This window comes from Chelonia mydas, chromosome 26, assembly GCF_015237465.2.
Source record: "Chelonia mydas isolate rCheMyd1 chromosome 26, rCheMyd1.pri.v2, whole genome shotgun sequence".
NCBI classification, from domain to species: Eukaryota; Metazoa; Chordata; order Testudines; family Cheloniidae; genus Chelonia; species Chelonia mydas.
This window is the reverse complement of record NC_057859.1, coordinates 8121404-8148536: the sequence shown is the minus strand read 5'-3', so window position 1 is coordinate 8148536 and position 27133 is coordinate 8121404. Positions and strand designations below refer to the sequence as shown.

Sequence of the window (27133 nt, the reverse complement as noted above, 5' to 3'; positions counted from 1 at the left end):
GTATTGGAGGCTTAATCAGGAAACTCGGAAATTACTTCAGCAAATCCAGACTCTTGTAATTTCAGCAGCCAATGGCGATGGCTTCGAAATTCCAAAGGAAATCTGTAATTTATATGCTGCTTGCTTTGATTTTTTGACGGCCTACCCTTTTATTTGAAGATTCTGAAGGATTTGCTGAAAATGTACGAGCAACGCCAACAAAAGATGACCAGCATAAACAAAGTGATGAAATTAGCGACCTCTGAGGAAATACTTGGAGCTGATGAGGGAGCATGCCGACTCCTTTCTGAAGCTGACAAACTCAGTTACATCTATTTGACAATTCCTATCTCCAATTCAGCCACGGAACGAAGCTCTACTGAAATCTGAAGAAGAAAAACTGACTTCCCAGTTATAATGTCGCAAGAAAGAAAGACCCGTCTCATGTTTCTTCACGTACACAAGGACATCGTAGATATTTTGAATCTTCTAGAGTTTGGCAGGTAATTTGTTACTATCATCGTGCCAGGAAAGTCTTTTTTGACAAATGGGATTAATTAGGACTGCTTCCTGACATAGGACACTGAAGATGACAAAATATGAACTGTTTAATTGTATGTATCATAGAATATCAGGGTTGGAAGGGACCTCAGGAGGTCATCTAGTCCAACCCCCTGCTCAAAGCAGGACCAATTCCCAACTAAATCATCCCAGCCAGGGCTTTGTCAAGCCTGACCTTAAAAATATCAGTGTAGTTCCCATTAGTTCCACAAATACAAGTTGTTGAGGTTATGGAAGGTATTCCCACCTTCTGAAAAGACTGCAGACTACATTGATGAAATAAGGAAACTCCCAGACTTCCACGTTACTGTAAGTTGCTTTTAATAATACTATTACTGCTAATAAGCATGGTAAATGACTATGCAAATCCTGATGCCAAGCAGCATAGCCTATACAGATACCGTAATCTTATATGGGTGTATTTTGGAATGTTGTCTTATGTGGGTTTTGTTTCCAAGGAGATGTAAAATAAATAACTGGCAGTTATTTGACATTGTAGCTGTACGTAATACTGTAGCTTTGTGCAGTGATCAGCGATTATTTTCTTGCAATATGGTTGAAGATATTCAGATGTTTTAGTATTCGCCCTTACGTTTTAAACTATGTAGTAATAATTACGAAGTAAACAGCCCCAGTAAAACCATTTAAATTGATGGCATTGTGACATCTGGCCTTTCCTTCGCTTTCTTTTTCATTGCTGCTCCGTACGGGCGAGAGTCATAAATGGTTTGAATACAGTTTTCAAAAAAGCTACCTGTTTAACCGCTGCTTGTTATTTAGTGCTGTTTGAGATTGTGTTGAGTTTTTGTGCGTTGTCTTTGTTGTGACTCCTGTCGTGAGCAATGGGCAGATACGGCCTATGGAATTAGCAATAAAATGTTTGTTACGGCTTTGCTTAAAGTAACAGAGAGAGCCTTGCTCGGTAGGTTTTCTGAATGTTTGGGTTTCTGCCCCCACCACCTTTTTGCAGTCCTTCCGATGCACCTGGATGGGAAAGTCTTTGGTAGCTGTAGCCCTGGGGGGGCAGAGGAACTCTTTTTGCTTTGATGTTTTGCCCAGGGTTCATGTCTGAAGTACAAACCTGTGTCCTGAAAGAGACTTGAGCGGCAGAGAGTCCCCAGCAGTCTGGGGAAACAGGCCAGCCGCTTGCAGCTACCAAATCAGAATGATTTATATTCTTTTTGCACAGCAATACATTATTACGTATATTGCGGTAGTGCCGCGGAACCCCAGTTATGGCTCCATTGCGCTGTGGGTTTGTACAAATGACTCCAGAAAATGCAAGGCTGTGAAGAACCAGGCCCTTAATGAACAATGGTTGCCATTCCTGTCGTAGAGAGAGGTAGGGTGTGAATACTAGACACAGAGCCAGGAATTCCCAGGTTCTAATCTCTACCTTGATGTCTCAGGGCAAGCCATATCAAGGATTTCAGGTTTAGGTCGTTTGTAAGCTTCCTTAAAGGTGACAAACTTGTGGAAACTGTTTAAGCAATTGATACTTCTAACGTTATTTTACTGATAATTAGGGACACGTAGGATTCTGTGGGAGTAGTGAGAAATTTCAGGCAGAGCAGTAAGGGCGGCGTGCTTGACTCGCCACAGAAAGCTGAAGCACGCGGTATTATTGCGTGGAAACCTGAATGAACAGCGGCACAGCCCTTCCCCCACTACTGCTTGAACCCTTGTGCCCCAGCAAAGTCTATACACGGGGGTTTCAAAATTCCTGTGTGCCTCCTCTGGAGCTGCCCACACCGTGTGTAACAGCTCTGCTGCACTGGGACCCTTCTGCAACCATTACTCCGATGGGTGAACTGAGCTCTGTGAAAATAATTTACATGCACGTACAGCATCCTCTGCAGGGGACGTTGGCCAATGGTTCCGCATTGTTGCAAATGCTCCCACCGGCTGTTTCGTTACCAATAATTGATGCAGCAGGGCAAGAGCTGTAAGAAACAGGGTTTTCCTAAACACGCCGAGAAGCCAGCGTGTTGTATCCTGAGGTTCTACAGCTTCTCTCCCAGTGCAAGCCCCAGGATTTGCATTCCCGAGCCTCTGCTTCCCAGCGTTGCCAACTCCAAGTGTTCAAAAATCATGACTCCAGCCCTCTTCTCCCCTGCCCCCAAATGCAGAGGCTTAAAATTCATATATTTTTAACTGGTTTCTTTTCATTTTGACTTCTGGTTAATGAGTCCCAAAGTGCATTTGGGTCAAATGCCAGTTTTTCTGGGCATTCACGAAAGCTAGGATCTTTTTTAAATGAAAGCTGAGATGCTCATATCATCCTGTGAGTGCAGGAGCTCGGGCCTTATGAAAAACGTCAACTATTATGAGACTCAGAGTTGGCAACGTGGGTTCCTGACCAATACACGCCCCCTCCGGAACCTGGTCCTCTTTCTCCAATTCCTGTCATTGTAGTACAATGAGCTATGCAGGGGCTGCTAGATCAAAACTCAGTTTCAGTACACACTGGCAATCTAAAACTCATGTGTGCCTGCTCTGAAGCTGCATTTTGACTTTTCTGCGTCCCCTATTCTGAGTGTATTTTGTCCCTTAAGAGCATATCTACATGCACCTAGAGCATCCCAACCTTCTGCTAGTTATGCAATGGGAGTTGGTCTGGAGTAAGAGGCTCCAGGAATGGGCTTGATGTGATGAATAAAAAAAGCCCCCAAAGAAGTTAGAAGTAAAGGAGTAGTGGAATAGTTTCCCAAGAAATGCCTAGAAAAGCAGCAAAAAAAGCCAGAAGGGAAAAAATCACAAGCTTAAACTGCAAAGAATATCTCTTCCACAAGAGGGAGCTCAGAAACCATTCACTGCTAAGCACTAGAAAGTATTATGAATCATAGAAGATAGAGATGGAAAAGACTTGCGAGATCTTCTAGCCCTGGGGCTCCCAGTCTTTTCCAGATGGCGAACCCCATGGTAAAACAGAAAAGAGTTTCAAGGTGTTCCAACTCCCCCACCCACCAATCTATCCACAAAGAAAGGGAGACACATTTAAAGACGATCTGCAACCTGCTGGGGGTTGTGAGCTCAGATTGAGAAACTATGTTCTAGTGACAAGGTGGGTGAGGCAATATCTTTCATTGGATCAACTTCCGTCAACGAGAGAGACCAACTTACGTAGAGCTCTTCCTTAGGTCTGGAAAACCTACTCAAAAATGTCACAGCTAAATACAAGGTGGAACAGATTGGTTAGCATAAGTAGTTAACACGTATTTCAAGGGCCCGTTTAAGGTGAGGTGACTCACTAACAAACATCCCTCAAGTCATAAGGGGAAAGGAAGGGAGACAAAAAAGGCAGGTTGGGGGAGCTGGTTGTAATAAGCCAAAAATCCAGTGTCTCCGCTCAGTCCATGATTTTTAGTGTCAAGCAAAGTTCTATGTTCTAGCCCATCTTCCGCAGGCAGAAGACAGCGGTGATATTACACAGATAAGATCGTATATTATATCTTTAAAATATACTCGTGTGTTGTTTATGTCTTATCAGCTTAATATGTGGAAAATAAATGAGCCGTGTTCTTTTATATTAAAAACACAATGACTCTCAGACTAGGTACTTGCATTTCCAAAGTAGGAGACAGCAGACATAGGGACTATTCTGAATGTATCCAACAATGGTTTGACGCTAGCATCATTTCTAGAGGTGGTTGAGGAATGGCTCTTGCCTGCAAATTTTGACTAAAACAAAAACTTCTCATTTTTGTTAAGTTTTCTTTTATTTGGGGGGGACTTTTTTTTTTTTTTTTTTTTTTTTTTTTTTTTTTAAACTCAGTTTGGGGGTTTTCTGTGATCCCTTCCCTCCCCCCTCCACACTGAGGTGTTTTTTTACTTAAAATTCACTTTTAGCTTAAAAGCACTTTTGCTTAAAAAATGGTTTTGATAGAAAATTTTTGACCTGTTCCAGTCGTTTCATGAACTCCAATAGAGTTACTCCTGATTCGCACTTCTGTGCTTGAGATTGGAATCGGGCTTATGTTGATTTTGCTGTGATACCATCTATTAATTTCATCCCGTTTTCTTGTTTGTTTAAACCCTCTGGAAGTCAGGGTACTTCATCAGCTTATGTGAGCCAAAGAACTGGCCCCCAAAAGTTCCATATTTCACTTTTCACCACAGAATTATTGGGAAGAATTCCTGAAACGTTTTAAGATACTATTAAATGTGGGAACTGTCCTGCTGAAACAGACCTTAAGTCCAATACGAATCTGAGAGACTGGTTCAGTTTGCTTTCAGAGTAGCTACAGGGAAATTTCAAGTCAATTGTAAACCCTTTTTGTACTACTGCAAGCTGGGATATAATGTAATTCAGTTTATACTAGTTAAGGCAGAAACCAAAACTCCAGGTTTGATAACTTCAGGGAAGTTTTACTCTACTTCACAGCTGGCCTGTGTCTATAATGGGAGAAATCAAACCGCTGAATCTGAGAACCTCGGAATTTTGGAAAAGTTTGGACACGGATCCAGCTGGAAACTCTCTCTGCTGTGTCATAGTGTGATTTGTGGACACTGCAGATGTCTAACGGGAAGTAGGCTAGAAAGAGCCATGAAGACGTACCAAGTTTGGGCGTTCTAATCTGGTTTCCTGCAGGATTCCCAACCCTAAGCGTATAAAACATATGACATTGGCCTAAAAGTCATGAGATCCTTTTAAAAAACAATCCGTGGTGCGTACTGTTTATTTGTCTTCTGGTATATGAGCCTCTAAGGTGCATTCGGGTCACATTTTCAAGCTTTTATCATGAGGGTGAGAAACGTCCTTATTTTTTTATCGAAAGCTGAAATTGTCACAGGATTCTAGGAACAGAGTCTTTAAGGAAAACACTAAATACCTCACGTCACGCTAACAAATAGGAGAGCTGACGACACCCTTGATTTCATTTAAAAAATAAAAAGCGTTCGCTGAAACCTGAAATGCCCTGCTTTCTCAAGAGTACTTAGATCGCAAAGTCTTCGGGCAAGGACCATACGTTTGTTATGTGTTCGTACGGCTTCTAGCACAATGGGGTCCTGGTCCATCGCAGGGACCGGTAGGTGCTGCTATTATTGCAAATAATACATGATGATTATAGCAAATAATTCTTCATCTGTATGGCAAATCCTGGCATCATGCAAAATTTTCAAAATGGGACCAGCATTTTAGCCATGATGACTTGAACCAAGCTCCCCAGATCTTACCAACCTGAACTCTGGGAAATTTCAGATCCACATTGTTGAACAGAGAGCAACAATACCCAAAGTCGGAAGGTGCAAACAATTCAATGTTTATTGGGGTGAACTTCCAGCAAGCTTAAATCCAAGTCCCTTTTTCCTTATTTTCGAATCCCAACTTACTTCCTGTTTGCCCCTAATTTATATAGTCATAGTCTTAGCTATACCTTAACCGATCATTCTACTGAAATTTAACAAACCAATCCTAACGTATTGTAACGTGATTAGCTAACCAATTATATCCCACCACCTTGATTAGTTTACACCCAGCAAAATTAATTATACAGCAGACAGGAACAATCACAGAACCGGACAGAGACCATGCCAATAAACAATAGCAAAGTGGGAACTACAATGACAAAACAATACAGAGGTGAGGATTTCACAACTACATCTACAAAGACATAAGGGTTTCCCAGCTGTGTCTATTGATAAGTGAGTTCTTACCAGACAGAAAACTATCAACCTAAATTTCCTTTTACGTCTTCTAGGCACTTCCCTTTCTCTGGAGGTGACAGGCATTATCAGGACAGGAGTGTATTCCTAACAGCCCAATAGCACGTTCTTTCAATGTGACTAGTTTGGAATGTGAGGAGGTGACCGGTCGCTTCCCAGCTTAGGGCTGCCTCTGTCGCTTAGCCAAAGGCCTTAGCCTAAGAACAGGGCCTCAGACAGTCAGCAGTAAGAGAAGGACCTTACACTGGCAGACAGTGATTTTGATTCTTTCTTTTATACCTCTAACTAGCCAAGTGATAAGAATACACCTAAATTCTTAAAGTACAGGCCTTTGCAGACAGGCCTGAATATCTATATCCTAACACACATCTGCACGCCCATACCTGCTACATTACGCACTAACTGAGGGAATTAGAAACGTCCCTTGTGGACAGGTTTTCTATAATTGCCCACTTTGGGACTTGTTGCTCTTTCCTCTGGCCTTGGCCGCTGCCAGAGGCAAGATACTGAACTAGAAAATGCACGAGTGTGACTAGGCATAGCCATTTCTAAGTTCCTGCGATTTATTTTTCTTAAATCGCATGCACTAAAAACTCATTGATATTTTAGTGCTACTTGAGAGTAATCTGCAGTCGGGTCTCCCAGAAAGGGAAGACAGAATTAGGCAGCAGGATGGCCACCTTGGGAAATTATTTGGAAACTTTCGGCAGAAGCTGAGAGAACGGGGATGCCGTTTTTAGCTCCTCCTACTCAAAGATTCATGAGGCATCTCTTTTGACTTGTCACAAAAGCATCTTGTTGACTCTGCAATGAGCTCAGTACAATCAGCCACCTTTATCAAAACAACGATGATGGCGCCGCTACGGCACAATAAAAGGTCAAGTGCTGTTAGGAAAATGCACATCCTGGTACCCAGAAGCATCCGATTGTAGTCGAGGCTGCGTACACAATTCAGCCTGTGAAACGTAGCTAAAAAATCTTGGAGGCTTGGGTTTCCAAACCTGTACGGAACTGGTTTGGTTCTGTCAAAATCCACCCACGCCCCCTGAGCCTACACAATTCCACAATTGGATTCTTGAATATGTAGATCAGGATTGCACCTGCAAAAAGGCACTTCTACATGACAATATGCTCACAGGAACTGAATGCGCTAGTCTTTGGCCGGCAGGAAAAAGGGGAGGGGGCTCCGTTCAGGGTCCCTGCTGCATTTGGGTTACAAGGGAGTGGAAAAAATGAAACCGAGACAATTTTATGCAGCCTCAAATTGGCCATTTGTGCAAACATTACCTTACCCTTTGAGAAGAACAAAAGTCTCACTTAGAAATGCAAACTGATTGGGAAGAATATTAGTTTAGTTTACGTCAGGAAACAATGCTACAATGATCCCTGCTACATGACGTGACTAGAATAACTCAGCTGCCCTGCAGCCGATTTAAAGCCTATGGAACCGGATAATCCCTTCAGAGTTAAACCCTGTATGTTTTAGATAGGAGGTCAGAATATTAAGACTGACACCTCATACGGGAAGCCGTTAGCGGAGTTCGGGAGGGAGCATGGGAATGGTTTTCTGGTGTATTAATAAACATCAGAGTTTCTGGAGTATTTTATTATTCCACAGGCAATGAGTACAATATGCAGAGTGCTAGAACCGCATAACCGGGTCATCCCATAGGTCCTGAACTGCATCGGAGAGAGCGTGTTGTCCAACGGTGTTGTTGATATTGCAAGGATCAATCACTAAAGTGTCTGGTTTGAGCATTGGCCTGCTAAACCCAGGGTTGTGAGTTCAATCCTTGAGGGGGCCATTTGGGATCGGTCCTGCTTTGAGCAGGGGAGATGACCTCCTGAGGTCCCTTCCAACCCTGATATTCTATAAACACAGTATAAGTGAATTCTCCTGAAATATATGTGAACTAAATTAAAAAGATTCACTGAATTACTTAGCAATAGTTCAGGCACTCAGCAAGCTTCATCTTTCCTTGGTTGGTTTCAAGAACTGTCATGCTGAATAATGCAGGTAATTTTCTCTTTCTAATTTCCAGACCATTATGTAGGATTACTGTTTGTTTCAACTTGTAGTATGATTCTTTACTTTATCATTATTTTGTACTAAAGTTGGTTTGCATGGGAGGCAGGAAATTTCCAAAATTAATGACAGTTAGGAAACATTATTTCATTAGGAGGGTGGTGACCTTAGAGGTTTTGTCCACATACACTTGTCTCCGGGGGGGGGGGGGGGAGAGAGGGTATTTGACCTCCCGTTTCCAAAGGTCTTGTGGTTAAAGCACTGAAACTGAAAAGATCAGGATTCACTTCCCGGTTCTGCCACAGCTTTCAAGCTCTTCAAAGCAGGATTGTCTCTCGATATATGTTTGTGCAGCACCTAGCACAATGGATCCTGATTGGGCACTGCCATAATACAAAAAATTTAAGATAGGGTTATGTACAGATAGATTAGTGCTATATAAATGCCAAGTCATGCTGTGGTTCTCACACTGCTTATCTTTATCTATTATATCTAATCAAACCAACAAACCGTTCGGCTAAAGCGTTTTGTGCGTTTTAAAAAGTATGAAGACAGGTACTAAATAATCAAAAGTGCTGTTAACTTGCTACATGGTAAAAAAAACAAGTAGTCTCACTGCTCCAACATTTTACTGCTTGTATAGGTCTCAGGAAGGGCTTAGTAAAATGTATGAATTAACATATTGTAACATGGAGGATACAATACGGAAAAGGTTGTCAATGCTCTTCCAGACATGTTTCTTTAGAAATCTTGGAATTAAAATAAAACATTGTTCAATCAACTATAATCTAGACCCTCTTGTTATACTCCAGGGCTAAAAATGCCTACAGGCTGTGAAATGATTAGGGGATCTGGAAGCAGCTGGCAAAAGTTAAGTGCTCAGCTGCTGGCCTCCACTCTTTAGCAATGGAGCCCTGCTCTTGGTCAGGGCTTATTAAATCTGGTCAGAATCCTACAAACCTGCCCTGCGTTCATGCAGATGCAAATCCAGGCGCATTCTAGAGCAATTTTGTTCCCACACTAAAGGTTAACAGCCTAATCTGTCCGTCTCCATCCACATTAATCATGTCGGGGGGGGGGGGGGGGGGGGGGGAATAATTCCAGACAACTTTATTTTTTAAAAATATATTTTTAAATATACATAGTAGAGGGTAGAGGGCCAAAAATTTCTGTTCAAGAAAGCACTTAAGCATGTTTGTTTGATGACTATACACTCTATAGAGGGCCAAAAAAAGGGGGGAGGAAAACTTGACTATATTTAAGAAAGGGAAAGTAGAGCTTTCTGCTGTGTTGCCACCTTCCTTCTACCCCAAGTCATTTCCACGTGGGATGTAAAGAATACAATACTTTATGGCTACCCTTCTGTTTACATCTCCTCTGGCCTCTCTCCCTCGCCCCCATGGACGATTGACAGTTTATTCTACCTTACAGTAAAGCCTAGATAACCTACGTGAGAGCAATGCAATCACCTCTGGGAAAGCTGAGCCCATCTGGTAGGTAAATGGTCAATGGTAAAAGTCACTTGGGGGTGGGTCAGGTCTCTAGAGCCAAGAGAAGAAAGAGACAATCAAATTCTTGCCCCTATATTTGGGGGGTCTAAGCTAAGTCTCCGTCCCATCCACTTACTGCTCTGCAACTTTGTAAGAGGCTCAGGGTCCCCCATGGGAGCTTCCAGAGGATATGACCCCCCCCCCAACCGGGTCTGGAAGGAGGATTCCCAACGAGGGGAACTTTCCCCTCTGCGCCCAGAGACTGTGGGTGTGTAAATTTATATCCGTGCCTGGAAACCCCGCTCGGGCTCCGGGGAAGAAGGGTGGGGGTGGTACCTTCCCGGCATGAAGGAAAGGCCCGGGTCCTGTGGCGTGGCGCGGAGCGGGGCCGGGAGCTCTCGGAGGCCCCGCTGCTGCTGCTACCGTCCGCCGCCTCCTCTCCCTGGCTCCGGATGCTGGAGCAGCCGCCGCTCTCCCGCGCGGAAGCCGCTTCCGCCTTTGTACCCCCGCCGGCGCCTCGCCATTGGCTGGGGGAGGCGCCCAATGGGACGCGGGCGCCGCCCCCTCCCCCAATGCGCATGCGCCGATTGCTGAACGGCGGGGGGACGGTCCCCTCTGCCCGGAGTTACCGCGCGGGCCGGGCCCTGGGCCGAGCGCTGCGCAGACCAGCAACACAACCGGGGGGGCACCTCAAAAAAGCAGGCAGCTGGGGGCAGAGTAGCCCAGCCTCGGCCCCATTCTTTTATTAATCCCCCCCCCCCACTGCTGAACTTCAGCAGTTGCCCAGGAGAACCCCGAGATCGCCCTCCACCTTGACACGGTGGGAGGGTGTTTGTTTTATTGCAGGCCTCCTCCAGGAACCAGCACCTGCCCCCTCACACTGCCCCGGGGCACCTCATTACCACCCCCCCCCCCCCCCCCGGGTCTGCAGACGGGACAGGAAGAGCTGGGTACACCCCCCCCACCCCAAGGCCCAGCCTCTGTTGCTGAACACGTCCCCCAATAAACAGCACACGCTCCCGGCTTGTAAGATTTAACTCAGGACCAACCCTCGGCTTCTCCCCGGGGACTGAGATTGAGAATAAAGTTAACACCGCAGAACAGAGTTTAATAGGAATGCCGGAAACAAGTCGTTACCAAAATCATAGACACCATCAGGTTGACCTCCTGGCTGAAGACGTTTCTCTCACCCGAAGGCTGCTGCGGGGCTGTCGACCGGGGCTGCCTGCGCCCCACGCCGTCCATTCGCTTGCTAGGTGCCTTCCGTATATACCCCCCCCCAACATGCATTGTCTTTACTCTGAGGCAGGATAATCCCCCAGGGCTTGTTTTCGCCTGCCTGCTCCTTTTCTGTAGGGTACTACATAGACTTTGCATGTAAACAGGCACGCATTCTGTTATTTTACAATGCTACATTTACATCCAAACAGACATATACCTCTTACAGGCTTTAAACACATATTTCCAGTATATACACGCACAACTCCTTATGCTATGCACAATGAAGCGAGCTGTAGCTCACAAAAGCTTATGCTCAAATAAATTGGTTAGTCTCTAAGGTGCCACAAGCACTCCTATTCTTTTTGGGGATACAGACTAACACGGCTGCTGCTCTGGAACTCCTTACATAGTATCTGTACCACATTGGACCACAATATTAATGACTAGCGTGTCCCCGGCGTTCAGGTGAGACCTCACCTGAGATGCTTTGGGAGAACCAGAAAGTTCACAGCAAACTCAGGAGGTTTTTGTACCCTCCCCTTGCCGGTTGCCATTAACATATTCTTCCCTCACAGACACCGGGCCAGCAGCAGAGAGGCAATGCGGGGATTTGTGAGTAGCCACCGCGTCCTTTGGTAACCCGTCCAACCAGTAACCCCCCGATCCCAGGAGGTGGAGTGCGGCAGCCCGGGGATCGCTCCCTGTTGTAACCAGAAGGCAGGCCAAACTGAACGTCCAGGCAATGCAAAGGAGATCATCGACACCTTGCGACTGTACCGCTTGGCCTGTGATGTAAGCAGATAGATCACTTGTCGAAAATCTAAATACATTTCTATTTTGCCCCGGTACAAATTGCAAAGATACCTTCTGGGGTCGGTACCTGCAATGCTAGTGTCCAAAACAAGAAGAACGAAAGGTGTAGAACGAGTTACTCCTGAGGGCATTCTGCACCAAAAGAATAAAAATTCTGTACACAATATTTTGAAAATCTGCAAAATTCATCTGTCAAATAAATGTAGAGGCTCCAGCATGGCATTGGGGAGCGCAGGCCACTGGCTTCCTAGAGGTGGGAGATCAGCTCCCCCCGGGACTCAGCGGTGAGGCTGCACCCAACCCTGACATGGCTCAAGGACAGAGGCTGGCCCAGAAACAGCCCAGAGCCCTGCCCCTCCTTGCCAGGTGCATCAGCTGTGGGCAGGCAGGCTCAGCAAGGCAGGGTCCAAGTGTAGAGGGACTTAGTGTGAGGGGATCCAGGTGTAAGTCGAGAGGGTTCTGAGTGGGGCAATCTGGGTGCAGGTGGCTCAGTGGGGGACCCAGCTGCGGGGGGGACGGGGACACCTGGATGCACAGGGGCTTGTTGGAGGGTCGTGGGTGCAACAGTAATGGGACTCGGGGGGGGCGGGGGGAGGCAGTGTCCAGGTGAACATGGTTGGGGCTCAGCAGAAGTGGAGGGGTCTGGAAGGGGGGTCTGAGTCTGGGGAGAAATCAGTGGAGGGGTCCAGAGGCTGCATAAATGGGGTTCTGAGTGCAGGGGGTGAGGCTCGGCGGGAGGGTCTGGGTATGAGGAGACCTGGGCTTGGGCACAGGGGGAGCAGCTCCCTCTACAGTGATCCCTCCCCCTGCAGCTGAAGAGCGATGGGTGCAGGAAGTGCGGGGCCGGGGGCGGCGGGATGCACACACGGCACTTCCTACAGCTGGGGGAGAAGTCTGGGGGTGGGTCTGACACGACCCTGGATGATGTGCAGGGGAAGAGGAAGGCCCATCCTCCCCGGCCCAGATGCGACCAGCAGCTGAGCCCGGCACACAGTAGGAGCTACCAGCCAGGTCTTCCCCTGTCCCGCCCCCTGTCCCACAATGATTTACCTCTCTGCCGGCTGTCCCGGACGCCAGAACGTAACCGCTGGGAAGGTTGCAGGATCGCTCTTGCGGCTTCCTTATCAAAAAGTCATTTTTCTGTGGGGAGGCAAAGAAATTTGCGAGGGACGTAAATTCTACACACACATAGGGGTGCGGAATTCCCCCAGGAGTAACGAGTGGAAGAATTGTAACCAACCGTTGGGCTGGATTTTAGTGACGTGAAGAGTTTCATAACTTGTACAGTCATCCTAGAAATACACAACCTCCCCTGCAGTGTGGGGTGCCTCACAATGCCTTGCTGCTGTGGCTCCCGAGCAGGGCCGCTCACAAACAGCCAAACGATTTGCAGGTCACGCCCTGAACGTCCGCATGCCGCCGCGGCCACAGTCCGGCGAGTCAGACCCCGGCGGCCTGTTAGCAAACACCGGCTGCGCTGTGGCTTCCGGCACCCTCGATTACTACGGTGCGCGCTGATCCCGACGCGCTCCCGGTCTTCCCCGCAGAAAGGTCTGTTCCACGCTGTCCAGATATATTCGATCCGTCGCCTCTGCGAGGGCATCGAGCTACAACACCTTAAATGGAGTTCCCCACGCAATTCACAACGCTGGATGAATTGCGATTAGAGAACAAAACAAGTTTATTCAACTACAAGAGAGATTTTTTTCAAAGTACAATGGTTACAAGACAATCATAAAACGCTTCCTACTTCTCAACTTAAACTAAATGTGCTTCAAGGTGAAATTCTTACCACAGATTTTCAGTCAGCATTGCTGGCCAAATTACAGGGCAGGATCTGCTCCTGAGGTCCAGTGGCCGTTTTCTTGTGTCCGCTTAGCTGAAAGAGAGAGATGGACAAGAAGCGATAACTTGGGATGTTTGTGCCCCTCTTTTCTAGCTCCGTCACCCTTTGGAAACCATATTCCTGGGCGTGACCTCTGGTTACAAGCTCTTTCCAGCTGAGAGCTAGGGGAAAGGTTTCATACTGTCATTTGCCAAGATCAGATCTGTGTGTTCCTGCCCTGCTTCCTTGCCAAAGAATGACCGCTCGATCGGGGCCGGATTAACTCTCCCGTGGGCCCGGGGCTATTAGATTTTTGTGGAGCCCCTGAGGGTTTGGAGTGGGGGAGTGGACCCAGGGCTAGGGCAGGGGATTGGGGTGCAGGATCCAGCCGGGAGACGCTTGCCTCGGGCAGCTCCTGGGTACCCGGCCACTGGGAGCTGCGGCGCCAGCGCCGGGATCGGCACGCAGAGATTCCCTGAACGCCCCTCGCCTAGATGCCCCGAGGACACATCGGGGAGCCGGCGCTCGCGGCTCCGGGCCTGAATGGAGGTGCCGAGGCTTGAGGGCCAGTGTCCGGCCCGCGGCGCGGAGACTTACCGCAGGCCGGCTGAAAAGAAGCAGTGGGCTGCATCCGGCTGGCGGGCCTGCGGCTGCAGCCCCTAAAGCCCCTGCATTAATCCGGCCCTGCACTCGATAGGTGATGACACCTGCCTGGGGTATCGACTTGTCTTTTGCATCTGAGAAACAGGTTTGCCCACTCCCCAGACCTGTTTTACCGGAAACACGTAGTATTGATTTCAGCTTACGTTCAGAACTTTACATATAATGTCGCTACGTACTTTTTACCGTGATATTACTGACCAGCAATATTTACTGGTCACCCGGTACCTCAAGCAGGCATCTTTTGTATCAAGATTTTTACAATAGCGTGTCTGATGTGAATAGAGGGGTGCGTTCTGTCACGGTATCTTACTGAACTTTTCTTCCTGTACTAAGCCATTATTGACTTTCCGCAATCAACCTGACCGATATGGGTTATTTGAGCTCTTCTATATATTTCATAACAAACCAAAGCACGGCCAAGCAATTGTCGCGATCATTTATCAACACTGCCCACCAGCCACATAGGCCGTTAACAATAGCTGGGTTCCTTCTTTAAAAAGCTCATCGTGAACAGACCCGACCCTGACGCCTCTTAAAGAAGCCAGCCACCCGGGGACATCGGCCTTAAATGGTCAGCAAGTTCACTGCTGAAGTAAACCCGGTCTTTGCTCCTCCCCACGCCCTTGCCCTTAAATAAGGGCCGCTCTCTTCTTGGCATTCGACACCGCTTCGACTGCAAGGAGATACGCCTTGGTCTCAACGTCTCTCTTCCTGCAGAATTATTTCCGTGACTTAAAAACTCTCCCGAAGGTTACGGAAATACCGACAGGGTTCTAAATGTGTTGCATTAGACCCACGAAACCAGAATGACCCAATGGGGAGAGACAGGGTGGGGGGAATATCTGGTCTGAAGTGGAGTCAGTGCGGTTACACAGCAGGAATCAAAAACAGAATCCAGCCCAGCGTCAAACAGCTGTTGGGCTTTCTGAGGGCACGGCCCCTCACTGCACCCATTAACCCTTTCCGCTCTCGGGACTCCAGCAGTAACACCATCCAGGCGGGCTGTGCTCTTCTGGTTATGTGACTCCTACTCCCCTGGAACAGTCGGGCACTGATATGAGAGCAGCAATGAGAGAGAAAGAGTTCAAAGGGGGGGGGGGGGTGTCAAATATAAAGGGAAGGGTAACCACCTTTCTGTATGCAGTGCTATAAAATCCCTCCGGGCCAGAGGCAACATCCTGTTACCTGTAAAGGGTTAAGAAGCTCAGCTAACCTGGCTGGCACCTGACCCAAAGGATCAATAAGGGAACAAGATACTTTCAAATCTTGGGGTGAGGGGGAAGGGCTTTTGTTTGTGCTTTTTGTTTACGTGGTTGTTCTCTCTTGGGATGAAGAGAGGCCAGACAAAAATCCATCTTCTCCAACCCATCCTAATCCAAGTCTCCAATTTTGCAACCGGTATAGGTAAGCCAGGCAAGGCAGATTAGTTTGTTTTTTCTTTTATGTGAATTTTCCCTGTGTTAAGAGGGAGGTTTCTTCCTGTTTTCTGTAACTTTAAGGTTTTGCCCAGAGGGGGATCCTCTGTGTTTTGAATCTGAATGCCCTGTAAAGTATTTTCCATCCTGATTTTACAGAGGGGATTCTTTTACATTTTCTTTCATTAAAATCCTTCTTTTAAGAACCTGATTGGTTTGTCATTGTTCTTAAGATCTAAGGGTTGGGGTCTGTGTTCACCTGTACAAATTGGTGAGGATTCTTATCAAGCCTTCCCCAGGAAAGGGGGTGTAGGGCTTGGGGGTATTTTGGGGGAAGACATCTCCAAGTGGTCTCTTTCCCTGTTCTTTGTTTAAAACGCTTGGTGGTGGCCACATACGGTTCAAGAACAAGGGAAAGTTTGTACCTTGGGGAAGTTTTTAACCTAAGCCGGTACGAATAGGCTTAGGGGGTCTTCCGTGCGGGTCCCCACGTCTGTACCCTAGAGTTCAGAGTGGGGAAGGAACCCTGACAGGGGTGGGGACAGTGACAGCCAGGAGGCGGCGCAGCTGGGCCGCTTGGGATCGCTGTTGTGCGGGCTACAGTGGCACCGACCAAAATCAGGGCCCGCTTTTGGCATGGGCGTTATTATTTGCAGGATTATGGTAGCACATAGAAGCCCAAAACCAAGATGAAGACCCTCTGACATGCACATTATCAGCAGCACATTTACAGTAGCACCTGGGGGTGGGGGCCACTGGGAAGGGCACATTATCAGCAGCTCTACAATAGCGCCTACGGGCTCCCCTTTTTTATAGTGCCTGGGGGAGCACCTGTCCCTGAACAAAGGGCACATTATCCAGGCACGTGCGCAGAAATTTAACTATGACCCCCTTTTTGGGGTAGGGGGGGCACTGTGTTCCCTTTTCCCCCCCGCTCTGCTGCTCTGGCAGGGGCTTGCTCTTCCCTCCCTCTCTTCCTCCCCCCTCCGCAGCTCCAGCAGGAGCTTGCTCTCCCCTCCACTGCAGCCTCAGGGCTGGAGAAGTTGAGTGTCCCCAACAATTACTGGGGAGGGCGAGTGCCTCTGCTTGTCCCCTCGACATTATCGGACCGCCTGGGAGGTGCCCCAGTATGAAGTACACATTATCAGCAGCATTACAGTCGCAGCTTCCCCTTTTTATAATGCACATTGTCAGCAGCACGATGGCAGCGCCAGGGGGCGGAAGGGGAATTTTGAGGTACACCTGATCGGCAACATTACGGTAACTCCTTTGGCCCCCGTGGTTTGCTGTTACTTGGGACTGTGCTGAACTATTTCCATCTGGCACGATCCGAGTTACTCATGGTGAACGCACGGAGTCCTGTTCCCCGAGGGAATCAAACCACCCAGGCCTTTTCCTTGCTCCGAAACCCAAGCCCGCTTCTCCGCCCGCCCCATGCCCAGTGGAGCTGTTGCTCTGCTTCCTTCCAGGGGCCTGGCTTTCTTTACCGTCTGCCAACTTTCTGCCCAGAACGCAGCCTGTCCCTCGGCCTCTGCGCCTACAACCGGTCCCAGAGACACGCCTGAGCTTCTGATCGGCTGTGCCACGCAGCCCACCGTCTCGGGTGGTGGCTCCCCATTGCTCACGGCCGTCGCTACGCAAAGGGGCATTTAATTGCTCCTTCCGCTTAGCTGGAAAGAACAGCTCTTCACGCACTCGGGTCTGTGATTGACCGAGAGACAAAGAGCCGTTATCGCCTTCCAGCATCACAACAGTTAATGGCCACATATTCTGGAATGGGTATGAATCCTCATACCCCTGGGATGGGGCGCGGGGGCTGTTTATACAGGGACCTCCCTTGCCTGGTGCTGAGATGCAGCCACGGCTGGGGTGGGGAGCGGGGGTTGTTAAAACAGGGGTCCTCGTGGGCCCTCCGGTTCATAATTTAACCCTTTGGGAACTGCGCAGCAGGCAAAGCAAGAGGAGTTTAACCCCAGTAACTTTTACCCTCAACGCACGCAAGAGTCACAGATATTCAGATAAAACGAGCAAAGCCCATCAGGCTCCCCCACTCCCTCCCTGTCTCTGCTCACCTCCCAGTCTTGCTTTTAGGAACTTGAGAGTCCATAGGGTTGTCCTCCCCCTGGCATTATCAGGTGACGCTCAGCTCATGTACCAGGCCGTGTATTTCCAGGAGCTATTGAGACGTTTCAATTCTGTGGACCAGGCGGGAATCCTAGGTCCTATTCCCAACTAAGACAGAGCAGGACAACTACAACGCTCGGGGAAACCGCCCACGACTCTTCCGAGAGGAGACTGAAAGAGTTTGGCTTGTTTGGCCTAAAAACAAGGGATGTGGTTGCTCCCTGTAAGTACACCAGGGAAGGGAAAGAGCCAGTGAAGCTAAAGGACAGTGCTGGCCCAAAAGCCAAGGGGGATAAACTCACCAGGGATCAGCTGAGGCTGGAAATGAGGAGACCTTTCCCACCCTCCAGCGGAGCGGGCAGGGTCCGGAAAACCCCAAACTAGCTGCAAGCTGGAGAGGTTTCTGAAGGGGATTCTCTGTCATGGCCCTCCCCATAAGAGGGAGCCCGGCCCAGATCCGGCCCTTAAGTAAACTTCTGGACCCTGCTTTACTCACTGATCAGCTGCAGGTGGGGAAACTCCCTGTCCACCTGGACATGACAGCCTGGCTCCTCCTCCTACCAAGGCATCCACAGCTGAGGAGGACTGTGCTGTCAGCCCTTACAACGAGCTGCCCTGGGGCTCTGCTGACAGCTCAAGGTTCTCACAGAGCTCAAAGCCTCTGATCATGTCATCTGGCCCCCTGCCTGACCCAGGCCCTGAATTAATCCCTGCTGGAACCAGAGCAGATCGCTTAGGAAAACATCCCATCTTAATTTAAACCTGGCCACAGCTGGAGAATGCACCGCGGCTCATGGTGGGAGCTGTAATCCAGGATGCCTGCGCTCTGTCCCCAGCACTGGGAGGGGATTGGGGTCTAGTCGGGGGCTAGAAGCCAGGACTCCCAGGGCATGGACAGGGGCGGGGATGGGGGGTGGGGGGGAGAAAAGGGGATTTAGCACAGCCCAGGCTGTTCTCTCCCCTTAATGTCCTGGGATCTGCCAGTCAAAAGGACCTATGTCCCAGCCACCTACTCAGCAATAAGCCAGATCGCTGCCCCCCTCTACCCCCCTCCACCTTCCCCCAGCCTGGGCACTGACCCACAAGGCCCTCTCCTGCTTGGCTGAGGCTCCCCCTCCTATAACACTCTCCCACCCTGCTCCTTTCCTCTCCACCCTTTGTGACCCCTCCCATGCCCTCTTCACTACGATCTCTCTGCCCCGCCCCCCACGTTCCCCCAGTCCCAGGCCCCACAGGGATGGAACGGGACCCAGACATCAGGGAGGACGCCCCAATGGCACAACCACAGTGCTGCTAGGCCAGGGGTGGGGGTGGGCGGTGCAGCAAGGGAATCAGACCCAGCCACCCAGGTGTCCAAGGCAGCTCTCCTGGGAGAAGGACGACAATGCTGCCAGCGCCATGGGGAGGGAATGTGATCCAGAATCCAGGACCGCTACGCAGGGACTCTGTAGCTCCTGGAGGGGGAGGGGGGGAAGGAATGGGACCCAGACGTCTGGGATGACTCCTTTAGGGGCTCTGCAGTCCCAGACCTTGAGAGTGGGGGTGGTAGGGAATGGGACCCATGGGTCCAGGCTCCCATCTCTCTGTGCGTCCCCCCAGAACATGATGGCGCTGAGAGACCTGAATCAGGGTGTGGGTCTGCACCCCATCCGGAATGTGCCGAGACCCTGGTTTCCTCTGGCTGATCGGTGACGGTGCTGACACCACGATCAGAGTCCTGACCCGCTGCAGCTGTGACAGGTAGCGGGGGGCCAGCACGGGGACAGGGGTACAGTCCCAGGGGAGGGCCGGAGGACTGGGGGGAATGAGCATAGGGCTCGGAGGAGTGGGGGTCTCAGCCTGGGATGTGGAGAGAACCGGCTCCCAGCCCTGGGTTGGGGAGGGCAGAGAAGTGGATCAGAGCACGCTGACGTGTGTGGGGGGTGAGGGGGGAACTGACTCCAAGACGGAGGGAGGTCTCCGCAGTGGGCGTGGGGGTCCCAGCATGAGGGGTGCAAGAAGTGGGGCACAGAGAGCCCCAGGCAGAGAGAAGTGGGTGCGGAACAACAGAGGAGTGCAGTGGTCTCAGGCCCCAGCAGTTTATAGGTTAACCCATGTGGGCAGGTATTGCAGGGACTTGCGGGGTCTCTACTCCCAAAGCAGATGGCAGGAGCAGATCTCCAGCCCGGCAGCTCCCCCAGCCCCCGCCAGTTTGCTCCCCGGGGATACACGTACGGGAACGGAAGACTAGGAGTTTGGGTTCAAGGAGGCAAGAGAGGCTTGTCAGATTAATCTAAATTGACTGTGTAATCATGATATCCACTCAGTCCACACAGAATCTTTCTCTCTTGCTCTCTTTCTAGCAACTCTAAAGACAAAACGGACAAGACCACAGAAGCACCAAAGAAATGGCAGGAAAAGAGAAGGGAAGAAAAAGCCCTGGAGAAAGGATGGAGACACACTGCATGCATGCCCCCGCTCCCCTGTAACGAGGGCTCGGGTCTTAAACGCTTGCTTCAGGGGGTTTCAGCCCCCTAGAAGTGCCATGTACAAGGACCTCCCTGTAAATAGCGATCAAGGTCCTTCGCTTCCAAACAAATCGTTTGGGTATTCGCCGAAGTGAGCTGTAGCTCACGAAAGCTTATGCTCAAATAAATTGGTTAGTCCCTAAGGTGCCACGAGTCCTTTTCTTTTTGTGGATACAGACTAACACGGCTGCTGCTCTGAAACCTGTCATAACGTATCTGTAGCTCAAGGACGACGCTTAAATATGGGCTCAGGTCTCTTTCTGTTTCACACCTTTGGAACCTAATCTTTCAAATGCCCTGTGTGATTGACCTCTCCCTGCAACAAGGGTTCAGTTCCCCGCCCCCCATACTGAGATGGAGTGGCCTCCCACTGAGCTGGAGGTAGGGTGATCAGATGTCCAGATTTTATAGGGACAGCCCCGATTTGTGGGTCTTTTTCTTACATAGGCTCCTATTACTCCCCACCCTCTGTCCCCATTTTTCACATTTGCTGCTTGGTCACCCTAACTGGAAGGGGAGGGACCACACTCTGCTCCCTGATGGGCGGAGCCAGGCTGGGCTCAGCCCTCCTGCAGGAAGCTAAGGGAGGGGCAGGCGGGCAGGACGGGAAGTATAAAAGGCGGAGCCGCTAACATAGTTCAGTCTAAGCTAGGGAAGGGAGTAGATATTTCTGGAGCCTGCAGTTGCACTGTGCCCTGCCTGAGGATGAGACTAACCCAGGAGAAGAACTGCTGGGATCACTGCTTGCTGTGTACCTTAGGAAGATGGAGGATGACCCTGAGCTGAAGGTACCTTATGGTGGCAGAGTAGGAGGTAGTCCAGGGACAGCTGAGTATAGTTCAAGTCTGTGACTGCCTGAATGCTGCTCAGTGTGTTTTGGGAGGCTCCCTGCTGACCCAGCGATGGAACACTGCCCAAGTTGGGGTCCTGGGCTGGGACCTGGTGGAGTAGGATGGGCCTGGGTCCCTCCCATGCCCTGCTGCCAACCCCACCCTGGGGTGGCAGTGCTTTGACTCAGAAGCCTGAGTTTGTCTGATGCAGTCAGGATGCTAAATACCAGACTACTTAAGGACCTGGACTCCTTGAGACTGTGGGACTGCACTGGCCCACCTAAGGACCTGACTTCTAATTCCTGGTAAGGGGTGGTGTCCCAGGGGTGTAGTGAAGTGGAGTCTCCTTCCATTGAGCTGGAAATGGAGGGACACTGCCAACCCACAATTCCCCCTAATCTAGCATCTTCGTCTTGGGTCTCAGGTAACTGCTGCGTGAAATGACCCCTGGCTACTGAGGGAATGTAGGTCTCTCCTTTCCCCCCCACGCTTCGTTCTGGCCCTTTTGTCATGCCCCTTGTCTAATGACACCCTTTTTGGAAGGGTTGGGGTCACCTTTCCCATGCTTATTTCATCATGGGTCACTTTGATGTGCCAAGCAAAATGATTTCCCTGTAAACCCAGTGTATGGTCTAAATGCCCTTAATCCCAATATAGTGGGGCCTTTTTGTGCCTTGGGGCCATGGCTGCCTTTCTGCTGGCCAAGAAATGCATGGGTACAGGGGTCCAACTATTATTCATGAATATATTTTTGAGGCATAGCTTCAGCTATAAGACTGATTTGTCAGGTATCAATAAAATCATTGACTTATAAACTATCTTGCTTGGGAACCATTTTGGGATGGACCAGTGCGGGGCCTGAATGGAGGAGGAAAAGTTGAAGGAGTCTGATAAGGGGGTTGGGGTATGACAAGGCTGTGGCTTCAGCCCTGCATTTCAAAATCAAAGATAGGGCATTTGCAGCATCATGCACTAGGTATTAAAATCTGGAATGGCTCACCAGAGCAAGAGGAGATATTGGTGGGGAGGTGGAGGTATGATGATCTGGGGGTTCAACCCAGACCAGTAAGGGGTTGTGTAACCCTTGCTCGGCAGCTCTGAGGCCCTTAAAAGCTATGCTCGCAACCTGGACACTAATGGCCACCAAACAAGCATGCCGGTCACCAGAGGTGCTGACTGGTGCTGGTGGATGTTCAACTCTACCCCTGCCCCACGCTGCCTCTTCCCCTGAGCAAGCTGCGTTCCTGCTCCCTTCTCTCCCCCGCCCCCCAGCCAGAGCTTGTTACTCTGTGAAACAGCTGTTTTGCAGCGGCAAGCGCTGGGAGGAGAGGTGGGGACGTGGCGCACTCAGGGGTAGTGGAGGTGAGTCGGGGAGGGGAGCTTGGCTGCCAGTGGGTGCAGAGCACCCAATAACTTCCCCCTGGGTGCTCTGGGGCTGGAGCACCCACGGAGTCGGTGCCTCTGCAGGTCACTCCCCTGGCTTCCACCACCCAATTTCTTACACGCTCCTGAATTTCCTCCAAACCAGCTGCCAATTTTGTTAGGGGGCTTATTCCTTCACCTGCTTCCCTCCCTGGTCTTTCTCGCATGAACAGAGAGCAACAATACCCAAAGTCCAAAGGTGCAAACAATTTGATGTTTATTGGGGTGAACTTCCAGCAAGCATGATTCCAGTTTCCTTCCTTAGTGTCCCCCTTCCCAGCTCTGACACCACAGAGCCTTACACCTGTGTACCTGTTCCCATTCCTGCCCTTAGCCAAACATGATTCCAATTTCCCCACCCGCATTCCCTGTTCCCATTTCCCACCCACTTCCTGATTGACTGCAGATATATAGTAAAACTTGAGTTGTGCTTAGCTATACCTTAACCAATCATTTTCTTGAAATTTAACTAACCGCTACTAACATATTGTAACCTGATGATTTAACCACCACCTTAATTAGTTTACACCCAGCAAAATTAATTCTACAGCAGACAGGAACCATGTGAGAACCAGACAGAAACCATGCAAATAAACAATAGCAAAGAGGGAACTCTAATGATAAAACAATACAGAAGTGAGGATTTCACAACTACATCTATAAAGACATAAGGGTTTCCCAGCTGTGTCTATTGATAAGTGAGTTCTTACCAGACAGAAAACTATCAGTCTAAACTTCCTTTTACATCCTCTAGGCTCTTTCCTTTCTCTGGAGGTGATAGATCAGATCACCTTTCTAACAGCCCCAGATTGCCTTATTTCAATGTGACTAGTGAGGAGGTGACCGGTCGCTTCCCAGCTTATGGCTGCCTCTGCTGCTTAGCCAGAGACCTTAGCCTAAGAACAGGGCCTCAGACTGTCACCTTAAGAGAAGGACCTTACACTGGCAGACAGTGATTTTGATTCTTTTATACCTGTATAACCAGCCAAGTGATAAGAATACACCTAACTTCTTAGTCTAGGCCTTTACAGACAGGCCTGAATATCTATATCCTAACAAATGTGACAATCGGCCAAGGTTCCCAGAATTGTGAATTACTATGTTACCCCTCTCAGCAAGTGAGTTTTGCCACTGCTGAGTTGTGACAGCTCCGTGTTAGGAAACTGTTCAGGACTCTGCCCGTCCAAACCTTGCCTTGCCACTAACAAACAAACCCCAGCTCATCAGTTCCCCAGAGGTTCTTCTCTCTCTGTCTCTCTCTCTTCCCCCTCACCCCACTACCCCCAGCCCACTCCAGTGGCCCACCTTCTCTTGCAACACTCATGGAAACTAAGCTTGCTTTTGCTTTAAAGAGATGGTAGCAACAGCTTATTAACTGTGGTTAACACTAACTCTAAATGTAATCACAGCACTGACTTGCTTCATAGGAAATGAAATAAGTGCTCTGGAGACTAGGTCAAAAGTTTAAGTGACTCCAAGTCTGAGGAGCAAAGCTAGAAAGGGTGACAAACAAAAGTTAAAATGTGCTTTTCGGACCAACTTCAGCAACTTAAAATCTTCCCCGAAGCAGGTTTCTCCACTGCATTCACTTTCCAGAGACCTCAGCCTCCTTGGTTGAAGGACCCTATGTTCTATGACTGTTTTAGACCAGGCTCCTTGAGTCCCCTAAATATGGCTAACTCCAGTGTCTTTTTGCCCCTGTGATGGGGTTTACTCCCCACACAGGATCTTAGAGGATTGACTTAGGCTAGGCAGGTCCAATTAAGCAGCAAATAGGAGAGAGATTTAGGCTAAGACTTCCACTAGTTGGAAGCAAGCCCTCACCTGTGGGGGAACAGGTGGGACGTAGATAAATCTAAGACTGGCAATGGAAAGATGGCTGCAGCTGACTAGTATAAAGCATATCTAGGATAATCCATAATGCCTCATCGGGCTAACATATTGATATTTAGAAATGTCTATCAGGCTTTTATAAAAGACCTCACTTGATGCACTTTTATAGTACAGAAGGCTGTACTTGTGGGCTAACTGTAAAACTTCTCTGAATTGTAGAGAAGCAATGAGAAATTGTGGAAAAGTAATATTGCACCATATTTGTGGTAATAAAGTCCACTATTGCTTTGCTATTATTTTGAGTGGCCACCAAGGGCTCCCACTCAAAATTGTGCTGGAAGCAATATTGTGGATTCAGCAAGGTTAGGACCTTAATGGTGTAAACAATTAATTGACTCTGTTGCTTATCATTTGAGGCTCAGACCTTTTTTTATATATAGTTAATAGCGTGTAGGAGCAGGATTTTATAATCTTATGCTAAGAACTGATAGAAACTTTGATTTTCATTTTGCCAGCCACCCTTTTTGAATAAGAAAGGAATGACTGTCTGAGACTGGGATCCTGTTTCCCATATGATAACTGTAGGACCTTTTATAAAGTTGAGTTAGTAAGAGACCGGATTTTGTATTGTCTATGACAAATAGATTAGAGCAATGTCCAGGGCCTGAAGCCCCCATGTGAATTTGTTCTAGTTATAAGATTTAGCAAGGCTCGAGTTACAATGTATTCTGTTGATTATAAAATACTGCTGTCTGTATACCTTTGAAGGTTTCTGCGAGAGAGACTGTTTGTGTGAATGCATGCATCAGGAAAAGATAAGGTGTGAAGGCCATTGTTGTAGCGAGATGGTCAAGGAAGGAGGAGGGAAAAGACTTCGAAACACCAGAAGACCATCAAAAAACATCCCTCGTATGGGCCGCTAAACACGTTAGCGGCGTTGCCGACCTTGGAGGTGAGGCAGGCACCCCCAAAGGCGAGAACAAATAGCCGATAACAATGGGAAGCCGGACAATAATCATCAAATGATAACAGCAGAAAACCCCAAGATTAACACCATTTAAGGACTAAGGATTACAGGGAGACCTTCCAAAATGCATGGACTCAAGTGGGAACTTACAACTATAAAGATAGGGTGTTTTGCCATGGAACTCTGGGTTCAGTCCTGCAAAGCCTCAGAGCATTGGATTGCGACCAACAGAGCCCAGTTCCTCACTCGTGCTCAATCTAATTGGCCGTTTCGATTGACTTGACTTGAGCTACAGACTAGTAACTATAAAGACCATCTGCAGGACTTGTGTGCATGATGGGGGGGGGGGGGGAAAGGGGAGGGAGTGGGGTGTTCGACTGAAAAGCATATGCTAACTGTTGTAATTTCAATAAATGTGGTGTATTTGCCTCTTTTCCCTGAAAAGATCCCATGTGCTTTGTATAGCATACAGAGGTGTCTTCCCCCACTCTCCAGGTCAGTGGCTCTCAACCTTTCCAGACTACTGTACCCCTTTCAGGAGTCTGACTTGTCTTGCATACCCCCAAGTTTCACTTCACTTAAACTACATGCTTACAAAATCGGTGCTGGATTCATTCTGGCCCTTGACTGGAATCTGCTCTCCCAGCTGCTCCAAGAAATTTCACTGAGCTGGTACAAGTGACTGACCCTGCTGTTCCAAGAAAAGCCATAGAGGACAGTGTACTCCAACCACACCTAGATCCACACCTGCTTGTGGTCAGTGGGCCAGGTGACTGATCTTGGAGCAGGCTCCATTGTCACCTGTGAGAAGAAGGGCAGAAAGCCATTCTGATATGGTCAGTGCAACATGCTGCTGCTACTACTGGTGAAAATGGAGGCACAGGGAGCTATACAGAGTGGGTAAGGGCCAGCAAGAAAAGGGTTCAGTGTGTAGTGGGAATGGAGATGGAAGACTATTAGTGCCAGATCTCATGTTTATGTCCCTGACACCTATCCATACTGCCAGCTGGCACAGGTATGGAAGGAGGAACTAAAGTCAATGCTATTCCATAGGGTAAGGCAAAAAGTGGCCTACACACAATTTTTCTGCTCCCCTGCGCTGAGCTGCAACAAGCATAAACCTGTCTCAGCTGACGTTCTGGCATTTTGCCTTTATGTAATCGGCTAAGATATTTAGTGAGTAACTTTATTTGTAAAAGCTGTCTTCATGAGTGATTTGGCTCAGTGCTGTTGGCTGTAAAAGCTGGGAACTCTACTGAGGGTGAATCAATTTTCACCTTACTGTATACAATTTCAGACCAAACTATTGTCACTGATAGCATCTGGACACTTCTGCCAGGCAAAAAACAGACAAGATGGAATGGGTAAATGGGCCCAAGTTACCATGCTCTGAGGCACCAGGAAGTCCTTCCACAATAGTCATGGCCTCATCTGGGCCTCTAGTCCTCCTTTAGTTTCAGGTCCAGTGTCTTCTCCAGTGTGGGTCCATGTTCACTTAGGTCTTGTATACCTCTGTGCATTACAGATGAATCTTTATCCACTAGGTTTTTTAATACCTAACCCCCCTCCAGCCCCCCCCCCCGCAAAGGCTTGATATAACTTCTATATTTGAAACAATATTTGTTTCTCAAACTAGGGAAATCGAACCTAGATGGAGCTACTAAAAGGTTGGTGCATAATGGCTTGGAAAATCATTCACAGAGTAGTTATCGGTGCTTCAGTCATGCTGGAAGGGCATAACAAGTGGCATCCCGTAGGGATTGGTTCTGTTGACTATCTTCAATGACTTA

General features: G+C 48.7%; 2 long non-coding RNA genes across 2 annotated transcripts; one reads left to right on the top strand and one right to left on the bottom strand.

Moving 5' to 3' along the window:
- Positions 1–8096: 8096 nt before the first annotated feature.
- Positions 8097–10207, bottom strand: LOC122463870. The gene is made up of 3 exons (XR_006287540.1): positions 10060–10207; positions 9703–9774; positions 8097–8616 (listed from the first exon to the last, which is right to left on the bottom strand). It is a non-coding gene; the product is annotated as an uncharacterized LOC122463870 (long non-coding RNA).
- A 7659-nt stretch (positions 10208–17866) lies between these two features.
- Positions 17867–20212, top strand: LOC119564511. The gene is made up of 3 exons (XR_005223467.2): positions 17867–18007; positions 19384–19524; positions 20127–20212. It is a non-coding gene; the product is annotated as an uncharacterized LOC119564511 (long non-coding RNA).
- Positions 20213–27133: the final 6921 nt, after the last annotated feature.